This window comes from Melospiza georgiana, chromosome 2, assembly GCF_028018845.1.
Source record: "Melospiza georgiana isolate bMelGeo1 chromosome 2, bMelGeo1.pri, whole genome shotgun sequence".
Taxonomy (NCBI): Eukaryota; Metazoa; Chordata; class Aves; order Passeriformes; family Passerellidae; genus Melospiza; species Melospiza georgiana.
The window spans coordinates 827490-849285 of NC_080431.1; the positions used below are offsets into that span (position 1 = coordinate 827490).

Sequence of the window (21796 nt, forward strand, 5' to 3'; positions counted from 1 at the left end):
CCAGCCTCAGTGGCACCCAGGGATCACAGCTGCACTCAGGGATGCAGCTCGTCCTTCCCAAACTCACGCTGCTCCCGAGCAGCCGGAAAAAACCAACACCAAATCCTGCACAGTTGGTGCAGGCCCTGCCCTGGCTCTGCCATCTGTGGTCAACAAGGGCACAATGTTGCTGCTGGCACGGGGAGCTGCCTGTGAGGGGTGCCAGGTGAGCAGCTGCAGGGCTGGTACCTGTGAGCTCCTGGCATCCTGCACAGCTCCAGCCTAATTCTGCCTGAAAATGACCCAAAAACAGTGCCAGAGAAGGAGCAGGCAGAGATGCTCCAAACCCTAGTGGGAATACTTCAGCACCAGGCTCTCACTCCTTTTCATGCTGGCTACAGTCACACAAACAAAACACTGAGCTCAAGTACGAAGAAGTGGGAATTTTTTTCAGGCGTTCTAAAATATGTATGAGGAATGCAAACTGCTCATAAAACAACAGCTATGCCTCCTCCAAATGCCAGGCTGGTGAGGTACCAGCCTCACCACCACACAAAACCACAGCAAATCTATCCAGCACTGTAATTAATGAGTGCCCATGGCACTTAGCGAAAGCAGGCACAGCTTGGACCCCACACCTCACAGGTCTTCTCCAACCTGGGACTGATATTCTCCATCTGATATTCTCTGTATTCTGATATTCAGCAGCAAGTGCCATTCCATCATTTCAGCGCTTCACTTTTCCAAAACAGCCCTGCAAGAACAGATCCAGTTTGCTCTCTACGTTCAAAGAGCAGGAGATGATTTTAGTGGCTGCCAAAGCCACTGGTGCTTTCTGTGGCAGCACTCCCAGCCAAATGAAAGCAAACCCTGCAGCAGATGCACACTCAGTCTATCTGTGCACACACTGACCAGAGGCACCCTGCCCGTGCTGCAAGGGGATTACTGACCCACCTGAGCTCCTGAATCCACCTGAGTGGCCTCTGTCCCCCCACAGAGCCACCGCCAGGCTGCAGGGACATCCAGGCTGTACCCTCCCAGCACTGTTTCTGTCTGCACGCACACGGCCCCCACTGTGCTACTGCTTAAAGCAGCTTTTACTCCAAGGGTGTTAAAAACAACACCAGGGACCAGGGATTTCCTCCTGAAAGACACTTTTCCACCAGGAGAGGTGACTGTCCCGTGCCTTCCCCTGCACCAGCAGCCACAGCCATGTCTCACACTGATCCTGCAGACCCAGGGCAGAGCAGTGACTATTTCTGCAGTGAGCGATGCACCTCAGACACACAGTGACTGCTGCCATTTCCAAGGGAAGCCCTTTAAAGAGAGAGAAGCAAAGGACACATTTACATCAGAGCTAAACAAGCACTTGATGGTTCTGCACCAGCCCTTGTATCACTTTTTGGGAGGCGGTAACCTCTGTGCCAGTCCTTCAACTTTTCGGCTCTCCACTACAGAGCCTGTCCTACATGTGCTCTGGGGACCTCTGATGTTCTGCCATCAGACAGTCTTGGTCTGAAAAGATCTCCTTATCACACAGCACTGATGGGCTGTACATCCCTTCAAGCCACCCATGAGCAATATCAAGATATTTCAAATGCAATTCCCTTCCAAACTTGTTTTCTTAGGTTTTTTCCACCACTTTTCAGAGCTGACATAACAACATGAAAAGAGGGGGAAGAGGTAAAAAAACTCATATTTTGTACTTTATTATTCACAGTTTTTAATCAACTCTTGCAAAACCTTTCTCAAGATGTAATTCCCTGCGCATTAAGGGAGCAAGGACAGCTCTGTGCAGTGCAGCACTCAAAGCACAGCCTCACACTGGGGCCAGATCCACAAATACTGGCCAGGGACACGACCTCTGACTGAGCCTGCAGAGGCCACTGCAATAGGGTCACAGCAGCAAAATGCTGATGTGCTCACAGTGACACATCTCTCCTCGAGTCCCAAAGCACACCAAGCTCAGGGTGAGCTCCCCAGCAGCAGCACAGCTCCAATGGCGTGACACGGCAACACAAACGCTCTCAGAGCAGTTCTGGTGGCTGCCCATGTGTGGGGACGGGCAGAGGGCAAGCAGAGCTGTCTCCCTGGCTGAGGAGTGCTGACTGCAGCCTTTTCGTGCCCGAGGAGCTGCCCAGCCCCGGCGCACACAAGCTGGGGCACGGCGCGGTGCCGCCCGCGCACAGCGGCTCCCTGACACCCTGCCCGCCAGCCAGAGAGCAGCCACGCTGCCCAGGGGCTCACAGGGGCAAACTCCCTCCCTGGGCCCTGCACCAGGCCCCAAAGCAGCCACGGGGTTTGGAGAGGGAGCAAAAGGCTCCCGGTGTCGCAGAGGGAAACCTCGCCCTGCCGCGCGCACCGAACGCTCACGGCGAGAAGGAAAAGGCCAAAGGCAGCAAAGAACAGAGGGGGAGAGCTCACAGAAACAAGATGTTGTTTTCCACAGACCATTTCCTCTGTTTCCCTAAAAATTTCCTCATTTTTAGGACCTTTTCCTTGACTCACAGCCCCCCAGCAGCTCCACTGGCCCCTCTCAGGGGCTGTCCCTGGCTGCAGGGAAGGCTCCTTCTCCTCTTCCTCCTCCTTCCCTTCTCCCTGCTGTGCCCCAGCAGACCCCGTCATGAGGAGGAGGAGAAGGAGGAGGAAGCACAGGCAGTTCTCTGCCATCTCCCAGGTCACAATCCCCATCTCATTTTCCCATTCAAACAAAAAAGCACTCCTCAAAAGAAGCTCACAATAAGCTCTGAGAACATCCTTGTTAACAACTTACGTGTATTTTTTTTAAATACCTGAAATTTTCCCAGCAAAGCACCCAAAAAGCAGCCAGATGCTCTCCTCCCTCTGCAAAAAGTGTTCCTGGCTATGAACTGCAGGGAGCCAAAGGCAGGCAGCACAAATCCATCCCTCCTGGTGCCATCTGCAAGGCTGCAATTAGCCACCAGCATTTCTGTAACCCTACAGAGTGCTGCAAACAGAAAATCCATTCACTGGGACGTTTTTGTGGGATTTCTGTCAGTTACATTGTTCCAGAGGCTTATATTTATAAAAGTTACAAGAACCTGACGGGCTTCCTTTGTCCAGAGTTTCACAAAGATCCACCAACTTTCAGGGCTCAATTCCACCGCAATTATTAGATTAGTAATTATGTAAACAGGCAGTAAACCCCTCTTTAAGACAATAAAAACATTTGCAGAGTGACTTAATGCTCAGAAGCAGAGGGAAGCTCCTCCAAGCAGCACCCGAAATCCCAGGGCACCAATTAATATTGGGATATTGTTCAGCCTGACCATTCACCAGCACAACGGGGCACGAGGGAGGGGTAATTCAAACCAGCCGCGCAATGGCTCTGAAATGAGACAAATAAACTGCTACAGGCACGGCTGCAAATGTGCTTTGAGGCCTATTTCCATCATCCCCATCCCCCTTGAGCTTTGTTTTACCTGAGGAGCCAGGATGGGCAGAGGAGAGGGGACAAAGGGGGGCACAGAGCTCATTGCCTGGATGGATGGTGGGATGGGAAAGGGGACAGCAGGAGCACCACGGGGAGGAGAGCACAGGGATGAGGGTGTCACAGGGAAGAGAAGAGCCCCCTGAGCACCTCCCCATGTCCCACCAGCCCCAGGGGACAGGGCTGTGAGCACAAGGAGCCAGGCACTGAGCTCTGGCACGTCCTCCCTCCGCCCAGCTGTGGGAAAGGAGAGCAGCGCTCCATTATCGCTCCCCACACAGGCTCCAACATGCCTCAACTCATTCTCTGCCTCTTAAAAAAACCCAAACAAGCCATGAAAAGGAATGTATAATCACCTGGCAGGGCACCTCTCTGCTCCAGCTTGCAGGCTCTGCCCCACCACGCTCTTTTCCCAGCCCAAAGTGACTTGTGAAAGGTTTTACACAATGGGCACCTCCAACTTTACAGGGGAGACAACATGTCAGGATGGGGACTCCTGACGTGGAGGAACCATGCCCTGATGGGATCTGAACATGGAAGTGAAATCAGGAAGAACAAGTGTTTGTTTGTGCAGGAAATGCAGCAAACACTGGTAAAATCTGAGCCCATGAGGCAGCCAAGATCTGCAGCATGGGAATCACAGAACCGTGGAATGGTTTGGGCTGGAAGGGACTTAAAGCCCATCCAGTGCCACCCTCCAAGAGGGACAGGGCCACCTTCCACTGTCCCAGGCTGCTCCAAGCCCGTCCAGCCTGGCCTTGGGCACTGCCAGGGATCCATGGCAGCCCCAGGGAGGGCAGAGAGATTAAACAAACACACAGAAAGGCTGGAGAGCCCTGGGACGGTTCAGGGCGAGACGTGCCTCTGCTCCCAGGGCTCAGCAGGGTTAACAACCTGCTCCTCTCACAGCCCCACGTGTAAATACACAACTTTGGGGCACAGGGCCCCCGCTCTGAGCTCATGCTCCACAGCTCCATTTTAGTTTTCCTCCTCAAGGCCTGACTTCCAAGTGCCTTGTGAAAAGGAAACAAGCCCTGGACGTGTTTGAACAAGCGGGCAACACCTGCTCCCAGCTTTTGGCTCTACTGCATTGTCTGGGGTTTGAGGTTTGCTCTTTAAAGCCCAACCTAACTGGCTTAGGGAAAAGAAAAAAAAGAAAAGCCCATAACCAGTTTCAGGACTAAGAGAGAAAAAGACTTCATTCATTCCAATCCTTTGTTTTCAGGGAACTTACCCTGACATTTCTCTGCCAGCACACGAGGAAAACTGCAGAAAATGCAAACACAGGCAGGCTGGTGCTTCAAAGGGAGAAGGCGCAGCCCTGCCCTGGCTCCAGCTCTGCTGGGATGTTCCTGTAGCAGGGAGCCCGTTCTGCTGGAACCCTGAGCAAGAGGCCAGAGCAGGGCAGCGTCCCGCCCGCCAAGGGCCATGTGTTTGTGCAAGACTTGCAGAATCCCTCTCCTGCTCTGCCCAGAAACACCCTGTGCACTCAGAGGTGTGCTCACGGGAGAGCTGGCACAGCTGAGTGCTGCTCCAGCGGGAAAGGGGCTCCCAAAGAGCCCAGGGATGGCCCCATCCCAGCAGACTGCAGCTCTGCACTGCCGTTCTCTTCCCAGAGAAATTCCAGGGGGAAATCCACGGACACACAGCTTCAGCCCCCAGCCCAGCCTGCCAGCCTGAACTGAACCAGGAGCCGGGAATCCCACAGCAACACTGCTTGGAGGCTCTCTCTGCTCAAACTCCATCCACCCACGTGAAGCAGAGCGGAATTGTTTATCTGTCGGGGGAGATTTTGCCCAATTAATGCATTAAGGAGTTTGGGGGAATATTCTGGAGCACGCCACATGCTGTGAGCAGATAAATAACATGTCCCACTGTGGATGTTTCCTAACTTAGCCTGTATTTAAGGCAAGTAATAAATAACAGCACTGAACACGGTTCTTAACACCAACATAAAATTCAAAAACCCAAATGCTGTCTAATTTTGTTGATTCCCTTGCTGTGCCAGTTGCAACAGGGTAATAAATTCCCACAGAAAGGATACCATTCATGCCTCTGCTGGGACAATTTTGAGGGATGTCCTCAGCAAAAGATGATGCACAACAGGTTATGTGCACCACAATGGGTTGGAATTGCACACAGAGAACAATTAATCAAAATAATTCCCATTTACTATCATGACAGCCAACTATAAATTTTAATTCAGCTGAAGGGAAATCAAATATTGACATCCAGGACTAGACTGACCATAAGTTTGACTGATGTCACACAAATCCTGATGCTCAAACAACAACAATTAATAAGCTGTTAGCACCACCAGCTTTAAATATTTTTTAAATAAATCCACCAATTTTAAATAAATCTACCAATATTTTCCAATCTACTTTAAATAAATGTACCAATATTTTCCCAATGCATTCAGGTGAAGAAATACATCAACCCAAGAGCCATCCAGCTTTTTCCAAAATGACAGTGCCTTTCATGAAGGAAACCATGAGCAATGCTACCTGCCAAGTCAGTAAACAAAATTAGAACTAGAAGAGTCATAAATTCCATTTTTAATCAGGGAAAATGCCAGAAATAATTAAAAACTAATACTCTTTATGGAAGCCCAGCTGAAATATTTGCTGATTTAAAATTAAAATGGTCTTGCGTTGGACTAACAAAGGGTTATATTTAGAATATTCTCAACATTCTCTTACTAACAGCAGCACAGCAAAGTGCATCCACCCCCCGGGAGCCACAGAACAGGGCTCTCTGCACAGGGCTGTGGCAAGCTGAGGCACTAATGGTACTTCAGCCCCAACTCCCAATTTCTCAGCTCAGTTTCTGCAGGAATCCCCAATAACCCAGCCCAGGCTCTCAGGGATCAAGCTGCTCACATCCACATCCCCCTAATCCTCTGAGCACCATTTCAGAGCCACAATGGGAATGAAATAACAGCCCTGGAGTGCAGCTAGGGGGATAATCACAGCCAGGCAGCCCCAGCCCTCCCATCCCCATCCCCAGCAGTGCCATTTCAGAGCCTGTGCTGCTGATAAACCCAGCCTAACACAAAGCTGGGCCTGGGCAGGCCCATCTGGGGCCATCGCCGCCATGGAATACCTGCAGTGCTCACAGGGAGTGGGTCCATCCCCCTATGTTTCCCTACACAAAGTAATTTTCACCTATTGAACATCCCCAGAGAACTCTCAGCCCAGATATGGGGGATGCTCATCACACAAGGACAGGGCTATTTCATGCTGAGGGCTCCTTTACCCACCAAGTTTTTAAATTCTGGAGGATTTCATTAAACTGCAAGGCAAGGATTTCAGCACCCCAGCTGCCTGCCAGCTTTAGTGGTTGTTCAGTGGTGAGGCTTAACCAAAGCTGTGTCTGAGCAAAAAGGTGCAAGATTAGGGCTCTGCTCCTCAACCCAATTCCAGGGATTCACAGCAAGAGCCTGAAATCTCCCTGAGTCTCAAAGCCCCTTTTACAGCCTGAGAGGCTCCTTTCCTGTACCACTGAAAGAAAGTCAGAATAAATCACAGAATCACAGGATGGTTTGGGACCTTTGAGATCATCCCGGTGAGGTGCCCGTGCAGAGGACAGTGACAAATGCCTGCTCAGACAGCACGGTGCCACTTCATCAGAAAAGGCCTCTAAAATCAAGTTAAAAGAGTCACAAGCACCTCCAGACTTGTGGGACCCACTCCATGACTCTGGGATAATGCTGCCATAAACTGTAGGTCAGGCATAGTGGAATATGAATCCCTGGCATTCCTCTGCTAGGTTTAAAAAGGGAGGTTGGACCAAGATAATCCTCTTACTGCTCTGTCACTGTTACTAGCAGAGACTCTCAATGTGAAATTTGGTCCAGCTTGAGCAATAAAATAAGATTTTCATTTCCAGGCTCCTGGAAACGAAAGCCTCAGCGAGCTCGAGGAGCTGGAGCACTGGGGGCTTTGGAAAGCCCTTTGAGTGGGGAGCTGGGGAGGAGCACGGAGAGGCCTCCCCAGCAGTGGATGGAGTCTGTGGGACCTCAGCAGAGCTCTGCTCGCGGTGACACGCGCAGGAGCCGCCTGCTGCGAGCGGCAGGAGCTGCCAGGGGGGCGGCAAGTCTGTCCCTGCTGTCCCCAGCTCCACGGGGACGTGACTCACAGCTCGCTGCAGCCCCAGCCAGCCGAGACATTTCCTTGCCATTTAGACACTGAATCAGGAGCTCTGCGAGGCTTCATCTCCCTCGATTCAAATCCAGACCTTGCTTGTAAGAAGAATTTGAAGAAAGGGTAATTTTGTACACCTGCTGAAAAGGTTTGGTCCTTGATTCCTTCTCAGCAGTGTTACGTGCTGCCATGACCTCAAACCACAGATCCATGAGGTTTCATCTTCCTGTACACAAATCTAGATCTTATTTTTAAGAAGAATTTGATCAAAGGGTAATTTTATGCACCTGCTGAAAAGGTTCTGGTCCTTCATTCCTTCTCAGAAGTGTTACATGCTGCCATGACCTCAAACCACAGATCTATGAGGTTTTATCTTCAAATCATCAAATCCAGACCTTGTTTGTAACAAGAATTCGATGAAAGGGTAATTTTATGTACCTGCTGAAAAGGTTCTGGTCCCTGATTCCTTCTCAACAGTGTTATGTGCTGCCACGATATTGAACCACAGATCCACGAGGTTTCATCTCCCTGGATTCCAATCCACATCTTATTTGTAAGAAGAATTTGATGAAAAGGTAATTTTCTATACCTGCTGAAAAGGTTCTGGTCCTTGGTTCCTTCTCAGCAGTGTTACATGCTGCCGTGACCTCGAACCACAGATCTACAGAATATCCTGAATTAGAGAGGACCCACGAGGATCAAGTCCAACTCCTGACACCCCAACAATCCCATCACATCCTTGAGGAACACCTGGACGTGTTTCACTTTTCCCAAAGCAGTTTACAGAAAACTCAGCGGAAGCAACAGGTTGCAGGCAGAGGATTTGTAAAACTGCTGCTGCTGCTCCCTTAAGTGACTCATTTTGGGGTTCAACGAGCGAAAAGTGCATTAAAATTTCAAAGGGTTCCTGTGCAAAAATAGCTCTGCGCAGCTGGAGTGGCTTCAAGTGAGATGCACACTGTGATGAGCAGGTTCAAGATTGCTCTGAGAGAGCTGAATAAATATCTGCAATCTTGTGTGAGTGCCAGGTGAGCGGGGCTCCTCCTGAGGCTGCTGAGCTCTGGGAACACGGGCTGGGCAGTTGTTTCAAACACAGGGTGATCAAATCAAACCAAGCCTTGGGATGAGCATGGCGCAGCCTGAGCAGGTTCTGGGGAGCAGCAGGATGAGCCCCTCGACCTGGAGCATGGACTAGGAGCCCATCCCAGTGCAAGGGAGAACGGCACCACAGGGATGGCAGGTCTAGGTTCCAGAAACGGGGCTGGCTGGATTCACCCTGCACGGGCTGACACCAGAGCTCCCCGTCACATGAGGATATGTGAGCCTGGGTCCAGGGCTCTCACACACAAAGCTGGAGCTGTTCTTCCTGTCATCACAGACCTGGCACTGGCAATTATTTGGTTTCCATCTCTCCAGTGCTGATGGGGGAATCACCGTCCTGCCTCAGGCAGCAGAACAGCCCAGCTCCCATTTCCTATGGAATTTAACAGAATCACAGAATATCCTGGGCTGGAGGGACTCACAGCATCACCCAGCCCAGCTCCTGGCCCTGCACAGACACCCCAGCAATGCCAATCTGACTCTGAGAGTGGTGTCCACATGCTCCTGGAGCTCTGTGGGGCTGTGCCCATGCCCTGGGGAGCCTGGGCAGTGCCAGCCCCTCTGGGGACGAACCTTTCCCTGAAATCCAGCCCAAACCTGCCCTGGCACAGCTGCAGCCCTTCCCTGGGCGCTGTCCCAGAGGGCAGAGATCAGCGCTGCCCAGCACTGGAGCCCGGCTTTGGCAGGCACTGAGTGGGTCAGCCTCCTGTTCTGCAGCAGAACCAACCAATGCACCCTGACGAGATCCCAGTCCCTGCAGAGATTCAGAGGGACCAGGCCCTCTGTGTGACCTCCAGCCTGCCCAAATGCTGACCCTGCTCAGTGCCAGCCCCTCTGTGCCCCCTGCTCTGCCTGGACAGCAGTTCCCAAGGAGTTCAGCTGTATGGTACTGCAAACACAAGGTTTCTCCTTTAGCTGTGAGCCCCATGGGGCTGCCAGCACACCCTCCCTGCAATGCCTCCATTCCCAAACAATCCAGCCCCTTCTCCCAAGCCCTGCGGGTGGATCTACTCTCAAAGCCAAAAAAGCCCTGGTTTCTCTTTTTCCACCAGCCCAGAAGCACAAACCAAGGCTCTGTGAGTCTCTCATGGCCCCAGACACTCTCTGCCTATTCCCTGCATTGCTTCACCAGGTTTGGAAATACAGAACCAGCTCTTGGAGCACCTCATGGATGTGCAACTCTGCCCTTGTCTTGCCTCAGCCCCTGCTGCACATTTCAGCACAGAGGCACTGCCTGAGCCAGCTGGGAATGGACAGCCATGACCAGGGGTTCCCAGGGATATTCCCAATAGCTTCTCACTCTTCAGCTGGACATTTATATGAATTCCCCAACTCCAACAGACTTAAAACAAGTGGCTGCATCTTACTCCTCCTCAAAAATCCCTTATTTCTTTTAATTTCCCTTTTAGAAAACTCTCCACAAACTCCAAACTTCAAGGTATGCTCAGGTAAGCATGTCAGGCATAAAGAGCTGTTTGAAGCAGTAAACAGGAGCTGAAATGTCATGGATCCATTCAGGTGCCTCCAGGAATGACAGCTCCAAGGAACACATCACACAGGATGACTCTCCAAATTTTTAAAAACCAGGCTGGTAAATTACAGTGATTTATCACTCCACAACAAAGTACACACACACACACACAAAAGCACTTCCCAGAAAAAGATTACCAAGCAATCATCCAGATGTTACTAAAGCATTAAGATTAATTTGGGGGGGGGGAAAAAAATCAGTGAGGAACTGACTCCCACAGGCTTGTTATTGTCATAAATGTTCTCTTGGAAGTTGTGCAGGATAGAAGAGTTCTGGACTGCACCTCAAGTCTCACTGGCTCTGTGTGTTTGGGGGGGCAGAAAAGGATGGGGGGAAAAAGGATGGGGGCAGAAAAGGATGGGGGGAAAAAGGATGGGGGCAGAAAAGGACGGGGGGCAAAAAGGATGGGGGGCAGAAAAGGATGGGGGGCAGAAAAGGACGGGGGGCAGAAAAGGACGGGGGGCAGAAAAGGACGGGGGGCAGAAAAGGACGGGGGGCAGAAAAGGACGGGGGGCAGAAAAGGACGGGGGGCAGAAAAGGACGGGGGGACCATGCACAACCTCTGTGCTGTCTCCCCCAGGCTGCCCCAGTGCTCCTGAGCTCCCGGAGTGCCCATTCTGGAGATGCCCAAGGGAACAGCTGGAGGTGGCACCCAGTGCTCTGAGTGGGCACAAGGTGGGCATTGGGCACAGCTGGGACTGGCTGACCCCAAAGATGTTCCCCAGCCTGATGGACTCACTGAGGTGGCTGCTCCCAGCTCCTTTCCCGGGGTGCCCTTGCGCAATGGGGAGCCTCTGTCTGCACGGCAGTGTCTGAGGGCCTGGGGCACACTCTGCACACACCTTCCCCACCCAGCCCGATGCAAACGAGCAGCCAGGCAATTCCCAGGGGGAAGCAGACAGCTCAAGGTGCTTTGTTCTGCCTGCTGGGGGCTCACCCAGCACTGCCACCGGGCACTGGAGGGGATGGAGGGAATCCCGGCATCCCCCAGAAACAAGGGAAGAAGGTAGTCATGTAAAACCTACACACTTCCCTTCTTCTGCCCAACTTCTGCTGTTTCAGAGACCCCAAAAGCACTTTGTGGCTTTGGAAAGGTCTGGCAACTTCCCCAGCTGCTGCAGCTCAGCCTTGCTGGTGCCCTACACTGCCCAGCAGTGGGACAACAGGGGGACAACAGCACCAGCACAAATGAAAGGGACACTTCCCTCCACACACAGGAAAAAACACCTCTTGCACAAAGGCTCTGCAATTCCAGAGCTGGTTCTGCACTTACTACCCAGTATCACATCCCCTCAACAAGTGACTCACTCTTCTGCACCTCACAGGAGAAACTGCACCCATGGCTCCCAAACTGCTTGGATGGGAAACACAAATAGAAAGGCAGAGCGGTTTTCAGAAGAAAATAACTGAAAATAACTGGTTTTGCCCCTTCAGGAATCAACACAGCTGCTCCCAAGGCCGTGGTTGCCCACTGGCACCCCTGCTGCCCTCACACCCACGCAAGAGCACGCCCATTGTGACTGCCACACTGCTGAGTGCCCGTGGCAGATTTTGGGCAATGCCCTGCCTCCCAGCAGGATGTGCGTGTGCAGGGCGATTTGTGGTGAGCCCAGAGCAGCTCCCAGAGCTGCTGCTCGCTCGCTGTAACTCAGGGGCACTCTGGCAGCGCGGGGTGACTCACTGTGCCCCGTACCAGCCTTGCTCAAGTGGCACCACGGCACATTTTCCATGCTCCTCCCAACAACAGGCACGCAGCAGAGAATGCCTGGCCACTGGTTAAACTCTGTAACATCAGCAGGATCCCGGGCTCCTAACTACCCCTAGAACCATGGAATCACACAGTTGTTACAGCTGGAAAAGACCTCTGAGACCACCGAGTGTCACCATGTCGAGGCACTGCTGCAAAGTGTCGGATTTGAACCACTGCTGCTTTCTGCCAGCCCAGAGCTCACAGCTGGGAGGATCGGAGGCAAAAAGGAGAGTAGGAACTGCTGTGGGTGCTGGAAGCAGGGGGATTCCTGAGGGAAACCAGGAGCAGAGCCCTGGCTGGGCTCAGCCTGCAGTCCTGCCCGATGGGCACCCCTTCCCCTGCCCACACCACTGCTCTGCTTGGCTCTGGGAGGGCTTTCTGAGCTGCCTGGGAACAGCACATCCCAGCTCCCGTGGCAAGCCTGCCTGGCAGCCTGAAGAAGCAATTACACTAAAAGCACTGTGCAGCGAAGGCAGCACCTGCGTGGCAGCGCGGGCTCACGGGGCTGTGCCGCTGGGACACGGCACACAGAGAGCAGAAAGCCTTCACACGAGGAGCAGCACCAAGGCAGGAGGGGCTGGAGCCCTCACAAACATCCATCCATCCATCCATCATCCATCCATCCATCCCCCTGTGCCTGCATCCCACTGGGAACACACACACACACACACACGCAGCCAGAGTGGGCTCTGAACCAGGCAGAGGGATGCTCCTGTCTGCTTCCAGCTCACTTACAATCTGACATGTCACAAGCAATAAAAACTCCATCCTGCTTCTGGAAACCCCTCTTTTGTGACCCGTGCCTCGTGAGGCACAATAAAAACACCAACATCTACGTGGTGACTTCCCCTTTCGCCCCCTGCCTGTGGCACAGCTGGGCTAATCCCATTCCCACCGCTCCGCATCCTGACCTCCTTAAACAACCCATGCGAGGATGTTAAAACACTCTGATCTATAAATAATGTATTCCCCTCATCCAGCAATGGATTACTGGGCCATAAAACTCCCTGGAATGCTCTGCACAGCCGCCAGTTTAACGAAATAATACCCAGGAAGACACATCAGTACAGACTCACCCTCCTCCTTGATGAATTCCTGCAAAGACTCGATGCCACTGTTACTTTTGCACTGCATTTTTCTTTATAATTAATTATTTATAGCTGGTACTTTATTCCAGCGGCCTTTTTTGCCCCCCTTCAGAGCCCCTTTAATTTTTTGAGCTGATAACCCTCAGAGCTGGGAGCAGACAGCACTGGGGAGCCCACCAGAGCCAGAGGGAAGCACTGAGGTGTCCCTGCCTGACGCACACAGTGAGCTCACAGTTCAGAGCCAAGCCATCCATCCTGCTGGGAGCTCCCACTGCTGCCAGCTCATCCTGCTGCCCCAGCTTTGGGCAGAGCATTCCCAGGCATTCCCTGCCCTGGAGCAGCCCAGTCACTGACCCTGCGGGGATCAGCCGTGTTTCCCTGGGGCTATTTCCAAACAGCCACAGTGTGTAACTTCACTGGAGACAAACGAGCCAGCTCCAAACACTGCTGCCTGATAGACTCACAGCCAAATCAATGCTTCTGCTGAACACCAACTCCAGCAGGAGTCCAACCACTCATCTCCCAGAGCAAAAGCATTAAACTCAAGCAAACACTGAAATGATGCAAATTTGTGGTTTGGCAGATTTTTTTTTTTTCTGTCAGGCATTTTGGAAAAATAAAGTATTTCTTCCTCAAAACCAGTTAGGAACCAGCCAGGCATCCTTTAAAGAGCAGGTTCCCCAGGAAGCACGAGCAGGCCTGCCACATTTGGGCACCTGATCCCTCAGCCCAGCCCGCCCTGCTGAGCACAGCACTTTTCCACCCCTTTTCCATAATGCACACATCACTTCAAACTCTGCAAGGACGGGGGAAAACAGGCATGGCAGTGACACCCACCAAACCTGCTCGCTCCGTTCCACAGTGCCCGTCACGTGTGGGAATGTAAATCCCTCCTGCAATATTCAAACACCATCCAAGAACCAGCAGCCAGCTCTGCTACGTGAAACAAAACTCCAAGAGCACGTTTGCAGAGTGACTTGCATCCCAGGAAAAGGCACGCAGGATCCTCTGCCTGTGCCCCGGAGGATCGCTCACAGCTGACGGCTCGCATGGCTCTGAGTCAGGGCAGGTCCCTGCCCGTGGCCCTGGGGACAGCAGGAGCCATCCCTGACATGGTCACAGAGTGTCCCCGCAGCCCTGGGGACAGCACAGCAGCAGGGCAGGAGACAGCACTGCTGCTGCTGCTGGGTGCTCATCCCCATGCTTAGTCACAGTAATTGCAGAGCCAGGGCTCTGTGCTCACATTTCCTGTCACCGACCCAAGAATTAGGCAATTTAGATCCTGAGATAGCGCCCGGGATATTAAATAACTTGATAAGCCATCAAATAACTTGATAAGCCGTCGCTGAAGGAACCGGCAGGAAAATGAGCGGCTGGGCAGGGACGAGGCTCCCCCTGTCCCCCCAGTCCCAGGCGGGCAGAGTTCCCAAACCTTTGGGAAGCGGGAGCCCCCCAAAAGGGAGAGCACTGCCCTGCACAGACACCCGGCAGGGCTGCAGTCAAGTTGAAACCTTTCACGGGGCTCATTCTCAACAATTAAAGAGCGTGGCAACCTGTAATTACGGAAAATAAAGCCAGACAGCTGGAGAAGGGAACATCTCCCGTCGGTAACACGATCCCACATTTTCTCTCTTAGGGAATTCAGCTATGAACTCCCCGGGCCCCATTCAATCAGCACAAACCCTGGAGAAGCAAACTGAACACAACTCACAGAAAGCAGCACACACAAAAGAGGAGATCGGGAGGGGAGAGCCCTCCCGGACACACAGCAGCAGCCGGACAGCCCGGTGGTGCCGCATCCCGGTGCCATTCCCCACACCAGACGGCCAGCCCGGCATCCCGGTGCCGCACCCCGGTCCCATTCCCTACACCGGACAGCCCGCCGGCATCCCGGTGCCATTCCCCACACCAGACGGACAGCCCCGCATCCCGGTGCCATTCCCCACACCAGACGGACAGCCCCGCATCCCGGTGCCGCACCCCGGTCCCATTCCCTACACCGGACAGCCCGCCGGCATCCCGGTGCTGCACCCCGGTCCCATTCCCCACATCAGACGGACAGCCCCGCATCCCGGTGCCACATCCCGGTCCCATTCCCTACACCAGACAGCCAGCCCCGCATCCCGGTCCCATTCCCCACACCAGACAGCCAGCCCGGCATCCCGGTGCCGCATCCCGGTCCCATTCCCCACACCAGACAGCCAGCCCCGCATCCCGGTGCCGCATCCCGGTCCCATTCCCTACACCAGACAGCCAGCCCGGCATCCCGGTGCCACATCCCGGTCCCGTTCCCTACACCAGACAGCCAGCCCGGCATCCCGGCCCCATTCCCTACACCAGACAGCCAGCCCGGCATCCCGGTGCCATTCCCCACACCAGACGGCCAGCCCCGCATCCCGGTGCCGCATCCCGGTGCCATTCCCCACACCAGACAGCCAGCCCCGCATCCCGGTGCCGCATCCCGGTCCCGTTCCATGCCCGGCTCTCACCGCTCATCATCAGCAGCACGAACATCTTCGCCTCCTGCTCGCCGAGCCCCGGCCGCCGCTAGCACACAGGAGGAGGAGGAGGAGGAGGAAGCGCCTGCATCGCATTCCCCTGCCGCTCCGGAGTGGGTGGAACTGGCCAAGTTTCACGCCGAGATGAGATGGGTCAATGGGGTGTGTTTGAAGGTTTGGGGTTTTGCCATCCCTCCCTCCCTCCCGTCCCTCCCTCTCCTGATGAATTCCTGCCGTCACAGGCTGCAGACGAGCTGCCACTCAGCCCCGCTGGCTCCTGAAATCTGAATTCCTAAGGACATCCCTCCGGGTGACTGAACTCGCCGGCTGTGAGAGGAGCCCAGAGCTCGATCCCCAGGAGCCCGAGAGATTCCGGGTGTACCGGCTCCACAACCCTCGGGACTCTGCTGTGTTCGCAGGCAGGAGACAGAAAATAACCCATTCTGACCCAGCCTGTGCCTTCTGCCTCTGCCCTGCACTCCCCCAGCACCCCGAGGGCTTCCCTGGTCCCTACGGGATGGGGCTTTGGGAAGGGACTCCTTAAAAACACACCCGCAGCTGCTCTCACCGGTGCAGAAGGGTTTCCAGGATGGGGAATTAGGAATTACATCGATCTGGTTTTACTTAATTCCCTACTTCCACACAACCGTCTGTGGATTAAGATTTGAGCAGCAGCAGCAGCAGCATCCTCCAGCCCAGGGCTGGCTAATAGTTGCTATAAATAAGAAATACCGACACAAAACCCATCTGTGTTTATCCCCCAACTTGCCTCTGCACCACCTATGTGGGACAGGAAAAACAGGTATGAAACTGCTCTGAAAAAGAAGCAGACAGCACAGTCAATGTTCTTTACAAGCAGAAATCAAATTAGTTAACAAATTAACATCTACAACTGTACACGATGCTTCAGACATACCGACTATTGAGCAATATCCTTACAGTCCCACTCTCTGCAACCCAGCAGTGACCATGAGCTGGGAAAAGGACAAAACCACGAGGAAAATAATAAAATAAAAAGGCAAAAGGTACATGGAGGAGCCTGGTTCTGACCCAGGGCTGGAGAGACAGCTGTGGCACCAAAAGGGTTTAACAGCTGGAGTGGGGCTGTGGGGTTCCACAGCCCGGGTGCTGAGCAAGGGATGAATGATTCTATTTTGGGACAGGGACAAGATACCAGAAACACCATTTGACAAGGCACAGCCATGCTCACAGCCCCCGTGGCCAGGAACAGGAGTGAGCAGTGAGTCCGAGCCCACTTCAAACAGCGCCTTGACTCCTCACCTCAGCTGTTTCCCACAGAGCCACCCACGCCCAGCACGAGGCGCCCCGTGACCACAGGCACAGCCCAGAGCAGCACAGGGCTGCAGGAGGGTGGGATGGGATGGGGTCAGGCACTGTTTGGCCCAGGGAGCAATCCTCAGCATTATGGTGAATTTAAACCCTGAATGAACAAACCAGCAGCTCCCATGGCAGACAAACAATCGGATAGCAGCTTTCAGGCTGGGAACCCCGAGCAGAAGAGCAGGTTTGGTGAGCCACCCATGGTGACTCAGAGGGCCACGGGGGCTGTGGTGCCTGCCCTGCTGTGCCTGCCCGCAGGGCCGCTGGAACAGGGCACAGCTCCCACACTGCACAGGGATCGCTGACAGTGGAACGGGATCACCCCCACTGGAATGGGATCACTGCCATCAGAATGGGATCACTGCCACTGGAACAGGATCACTCCCATTGGAATGGGATCACTGCCATTGGAATGGGATCACTCCCACTGGAATGGGATCACTCCCACTGGAACGGGATCACTACCGTCGGAACAGGATCACTCCCATTGGAACAGGATCACTCCCATTGGAACGGGATCACTCCCACTGGAATGGGATCGCTCCCATTGGAACGGGATCACTGCCATCGGAACGGGATCACTCCCACTGGAATGGGATCACTCCCATTGGAACGGGATCACTGCCACTGGAATGGGATCACTACCGTCGGAACAGGATCACTCTCACTGGAATGGGATCGCTACCATCAGAATGGGATCACTGCCATTAGAGGGGATCATTCCCATTGGAATGGGATAGCTGCCATCGGAGCAGGATCACCACCGTCAGAATGGGATCACTCCCATCAGAACAAGATCACTCCCGTCGCAATAGGATCGCTGACATTGCTGTAGGATCACTCCCATTGAAACAGGATCGCTGCTGTTGCAATAGGATCTCTCCCATCAGAACAGGATCACTGCCATTGGAGTGGGATCGCTCCTGTCAGAACAGGATCACTGCCATTGGAACAGGATCGTTGCCATAGGAGTGGGATCGCTCCTGTCAGAACAGGATCTCTCCCATCAGAACAGGATCACTGCCATTGGAACAGGATCACTCCTGTCAGAACAGGATCACTGCCATTGGAACAGGATCACTCCCATCGCAATAGGACCACTATCATCAAAGCAAGATCACTCCAGTGGGAACGGATCACTCCCATTGGAGTGGGATCATTCCTGTTGGAACAGGATCACTCCCATCAGAATGGGATTGCTACCATCAGAGTGGGATCACTGCCACTGGATTGGGATCACTCCTGTCAGAGCAGGACCAGTCCCATCAGAGCTCCTGTTGCAATAGGATCACTCCCACTGCAATAGGATCACTCCCACTGCAATAGGATCACTCCCATCAGAGCAGGATCACTCCCACTGCAATGGGATCACTCCTGTCGGAATAATATCACTCCCATTGGAGTGGGATCACTCCCATCACCATAGAATCACTCCCATCACAATAGAATCACTCCCACTGGAGCAGGATCACTCCTGTCGCAATAGGATCATTCCCATCAGAGCAGGATCACTCCCACTGCAATGGGATCACTCCATCGCAATAGGATCACTCCCATCGGAGTGGGATCACTCCCATCACAATAGGATCACTCCCATCAGAGCAGGATCACTCCCACTGCAATGGGATCACTCCCATTGGAGCGGCCTTGGTGTGCACCCACACTCAGGTGTGACACCCCAGCTCCCACCCTGCACAGGAGGGACAGGTGCTTGCTGTGACACATCAGCAGCCAACTCTGCACTGAATTCACATTGGGAGGGCAAAGGCAGCAGCACCCTTCTGCCCTGCCAGTGCCACCTGCACCCTGCCACAGCACGGACAGCTCGAACTGCTACCCACAGCAATCCCTGGGCATGCCACTGCCAGGAAAGCATGAGCTGCTGCAGAGCAGCTTGCTGAAACCTTCAGACATTGCTGTAACCATTGCTGGGTTTTAAACCACAGAATCATCTCCTTGGAAAAGACCTCTGAGACCACCGAATCCAACCTGTGCCTGATGCCCACCTTGTCCCCAGCCCAGAGCACTGAGTGCCACAGCCAGGGATTCCTGGGACACCTCCAGGGATGGGCACTCCAAACCTCCTCGGGCAGCCCCTGCCAGTGCCTCACCACCCTTTCCATGGGGAAATTCCTCCTGGTGTCCAGCCTGAGGCCGTTCCCTCTCCTCCTGTCCCTGTTCCCTGTCCCTGGGGACAGCCAGGAACTGCCAAACCTGCTGGGAGCCAGCCTGGGATCCTCTGCCTGGAACGGCACAGCCAGCCTGGCCAGCTCCGAGGGGATGGGGTGGATGCAGGGATGGCATCTCCAGCAGCTTCAGGAGCAGCCATGAGCTCTGTAGGGCACAAAATGATGCTCCCCTCCTCAGCTGAGTCCCTTCTCATTCCATCCTTCTGGCAGGATGAATCCCACCAGAATGGAGAAGGTTTAGGCCACACCTCAATGGGGGATGCAGCTCTGATCTCTGCTCCCTGTGACAGGGACAGGACCCAGGGAGCAGCTGGAGCTGTGTCAGGGGAGGATCAGGAAAAGGTTCTTCCACTGCCCAGGCTCCCCAGGGAATGGGCACAGCCCCACAGAGCTCCAGGAGCCTTTGGACACTACTCCAGGGATGGATTGTTGGGGTGGATGTGCAGGGACAGGAGTGGGACTGGATGATCCTTGTGGGCCCTTCCAACTCAAGACATTCTGTGACTCTGTGAACCTTCCAGGGAGGTTCTGGGTCCCCAAATATCCATCCCACCAAGCAGCCCAGAGGAGAAAGGACCTTTTTGATCCCACCAGACCCAGAAAGGTCCCACAGCACAGCCCTTCTCTGTGGTGGAAGGAAGGCAGGCACAATCCAGGTCTGTACCCTGCTAAAGGTGTTTTTATCAGCCCTAATTAACATCCTGGGCCTCTCACACCCTGGCACACCTGCTAATTAGCAGGCATGAGTTAATATCATTTTAACAATGGATTAGCACTTGGGGCAGCAGAAAGGAGTCACTTCAGGCAGTGACTCAGCCTGAGCACAGAGCAAGGTGAGACAGCAGGAGCCTCTGCTGGGCTCACACAGGGCTCTGCAGACCGTATCTCCTTAACTAAGGCTTACTTTACAAAGCCAGGCCGCTTCAAAAATTCATGATTGCATCTGTCTTGTTTTCCACCTGCACACACAGGTGGCCTTGGAGCAGGTTCTGTCTCAGCACCCAGACAGGTGGGGCCACTCGGGTCCCTCCGCAAGCCACGGTGGCGTTCCTGAGGTGATCACCACCCCCTCTGATCAAACATCCTTCAGGACACGACCTGGGGTCTGCCAGCCACTGATCACCCCTCAGGAAAGCCCCAGGGAACACCGAGGAGCTGGTGGTGTCCAGGCCAGTGCTGGTGCCTCTCCAGACACCCCACAAGCACAGACCGTGCTGGGCACACATCACTGGGACACTGGGAATCCAGGAAATCCTGAAACAACCGCGACCCTACACACACAACCTGGCCTCCAAAGTGCCCTGTGGATGATGTGGCCAAGCCATGCACTGCTTTCACCCTGGAATCCCACTCCTGGTGTGGCCTGGCAGGAGCAAAGGGTTGGCACAGCTCGGCTCGAGCCAGCTTGCTTTCAGTCATAAACTGAAGAACAAAGCTGACTTAGCTTGCATTGCTTTTTTGAAACCTCCACTTCCAAACTCTGTGAAGCAGCACCTCGCAAGAGGGCACTGAAGGAAAACCATCACACCACCATCAGAATTGTTCCTACCCCCTCAAATTGATGTCTAACGCTGCCTGCCTTCACTTTGTCCAATAAAACCCTGCAAAGCACCCCCTGGCAATTACAGAACATTAATGCCATGGAAAATTATCCTGGGTTGAATGTATCCACACTCCCTGCTATCAGAAAGGTTTTCTCAGCCTCATGTTTCTATTTGGGATTAGGAAGGCAGTTGTGAAAGGCATGTATTGTTCACTCACAAACGGTTCCCTTTCAGCCCCTACAGAAGCCAGGTAATGAATTACAGGAGGGTTTTTCCCTTTGGAGAGGTCAGCAGAGGTATCAGCTCCTGGGAAAGCTGATCCCTGCTGTTGGGCTGCAAGGGAGCTGCAAAGGCCCCTGGTGAGCTGCAGGGAGGGGACAGTGGCAGCGAGCCAGCGCCTCTGCCCGCCAAACCCAGTGACAAGGGGCAGGAGCCGCCTCTGGGCCCAGCACAGGGGGAAATTTCAGGGTCTGCCTGGCAAATTGAGGGGTTTGGCTCTGCAGACACCCAAGGGACCCCCAAGGACCATCCAGCCCTGCACAGACACCCCAACAATCCCACACTGTGCATCCCTGGGAGCATTATCCAAAGGCTGGGCAGAGCTGAACAGAACAGGGCCTGCTTCCTTTTTCCATGGGAATGCTCAAGGAGGAACATTTGACTCAAGACCTCTAATGCAAACACCTCCTCCCATAGATTTTTTTAAACTAGGCAGTAGCTGCTGTCATTTCCACGCTGAGTTCTGACACACTTGCACCACATCCCTGCCAATAGTTTGAATTTCATTGGGAAAAGCAGCTCTGAGCAAGAGTGACAAGCTGCACGCTGCTGACGAGGCTGTCAAGGGATGGATAATGGAGCTTCACTGGAGCTGTCAAAACTTTTCAGCACTAAAAATAGGTATCACAAGCTTCTGGACTGGCTGCGCTGAAGCATTAAACACACAGGATATTGACACCCTCAGAGGCGCCCAAAGCCACTCACAGCTGAGTAAAACCAGCATTGGGTGATGGACAGCAAAGGCCCCTGAGTTGTACTTATGTGCAGAAGAGCAAAACAACACAATACAGGATGAAATCTCCTATCCAGGCTGGCCAAAGCTGCACACACATATCGGAACAGAACAGCTCAACATGGGATCCAAACCTGGGCACAGACAGAGAGAAAGGAAGGGAAAAG

General features: G+C 53.6%; 1 protein-coding gene across 4 annotated transcripts in view; it reads right to left on the reverse strand.

Moving 5' to 3' along the window:
* Positions 1–21796, reverse strand: part of TIAM1 (TIAM Rac1 associated GEF 1) — a 144282-nt gene that overhangs the window by 83205 nt on the left and 39281 nt on the right. The window contains exon 1 of one of the 4 annotated variants that reach the window (XM_058019146.1): positions 15535–15718. The exons of the other annotated variants lie outside the window; for them this stretch is intronic. The gene's annotated coding sequence lies outside the window, so the exon portion shown is untranslated. Of the gene's footprint in view, positions 1–15534; positions 15719–21796 lie in introns of those variants that run through there. 4 annotated transcript variants of the gene reach the window in all.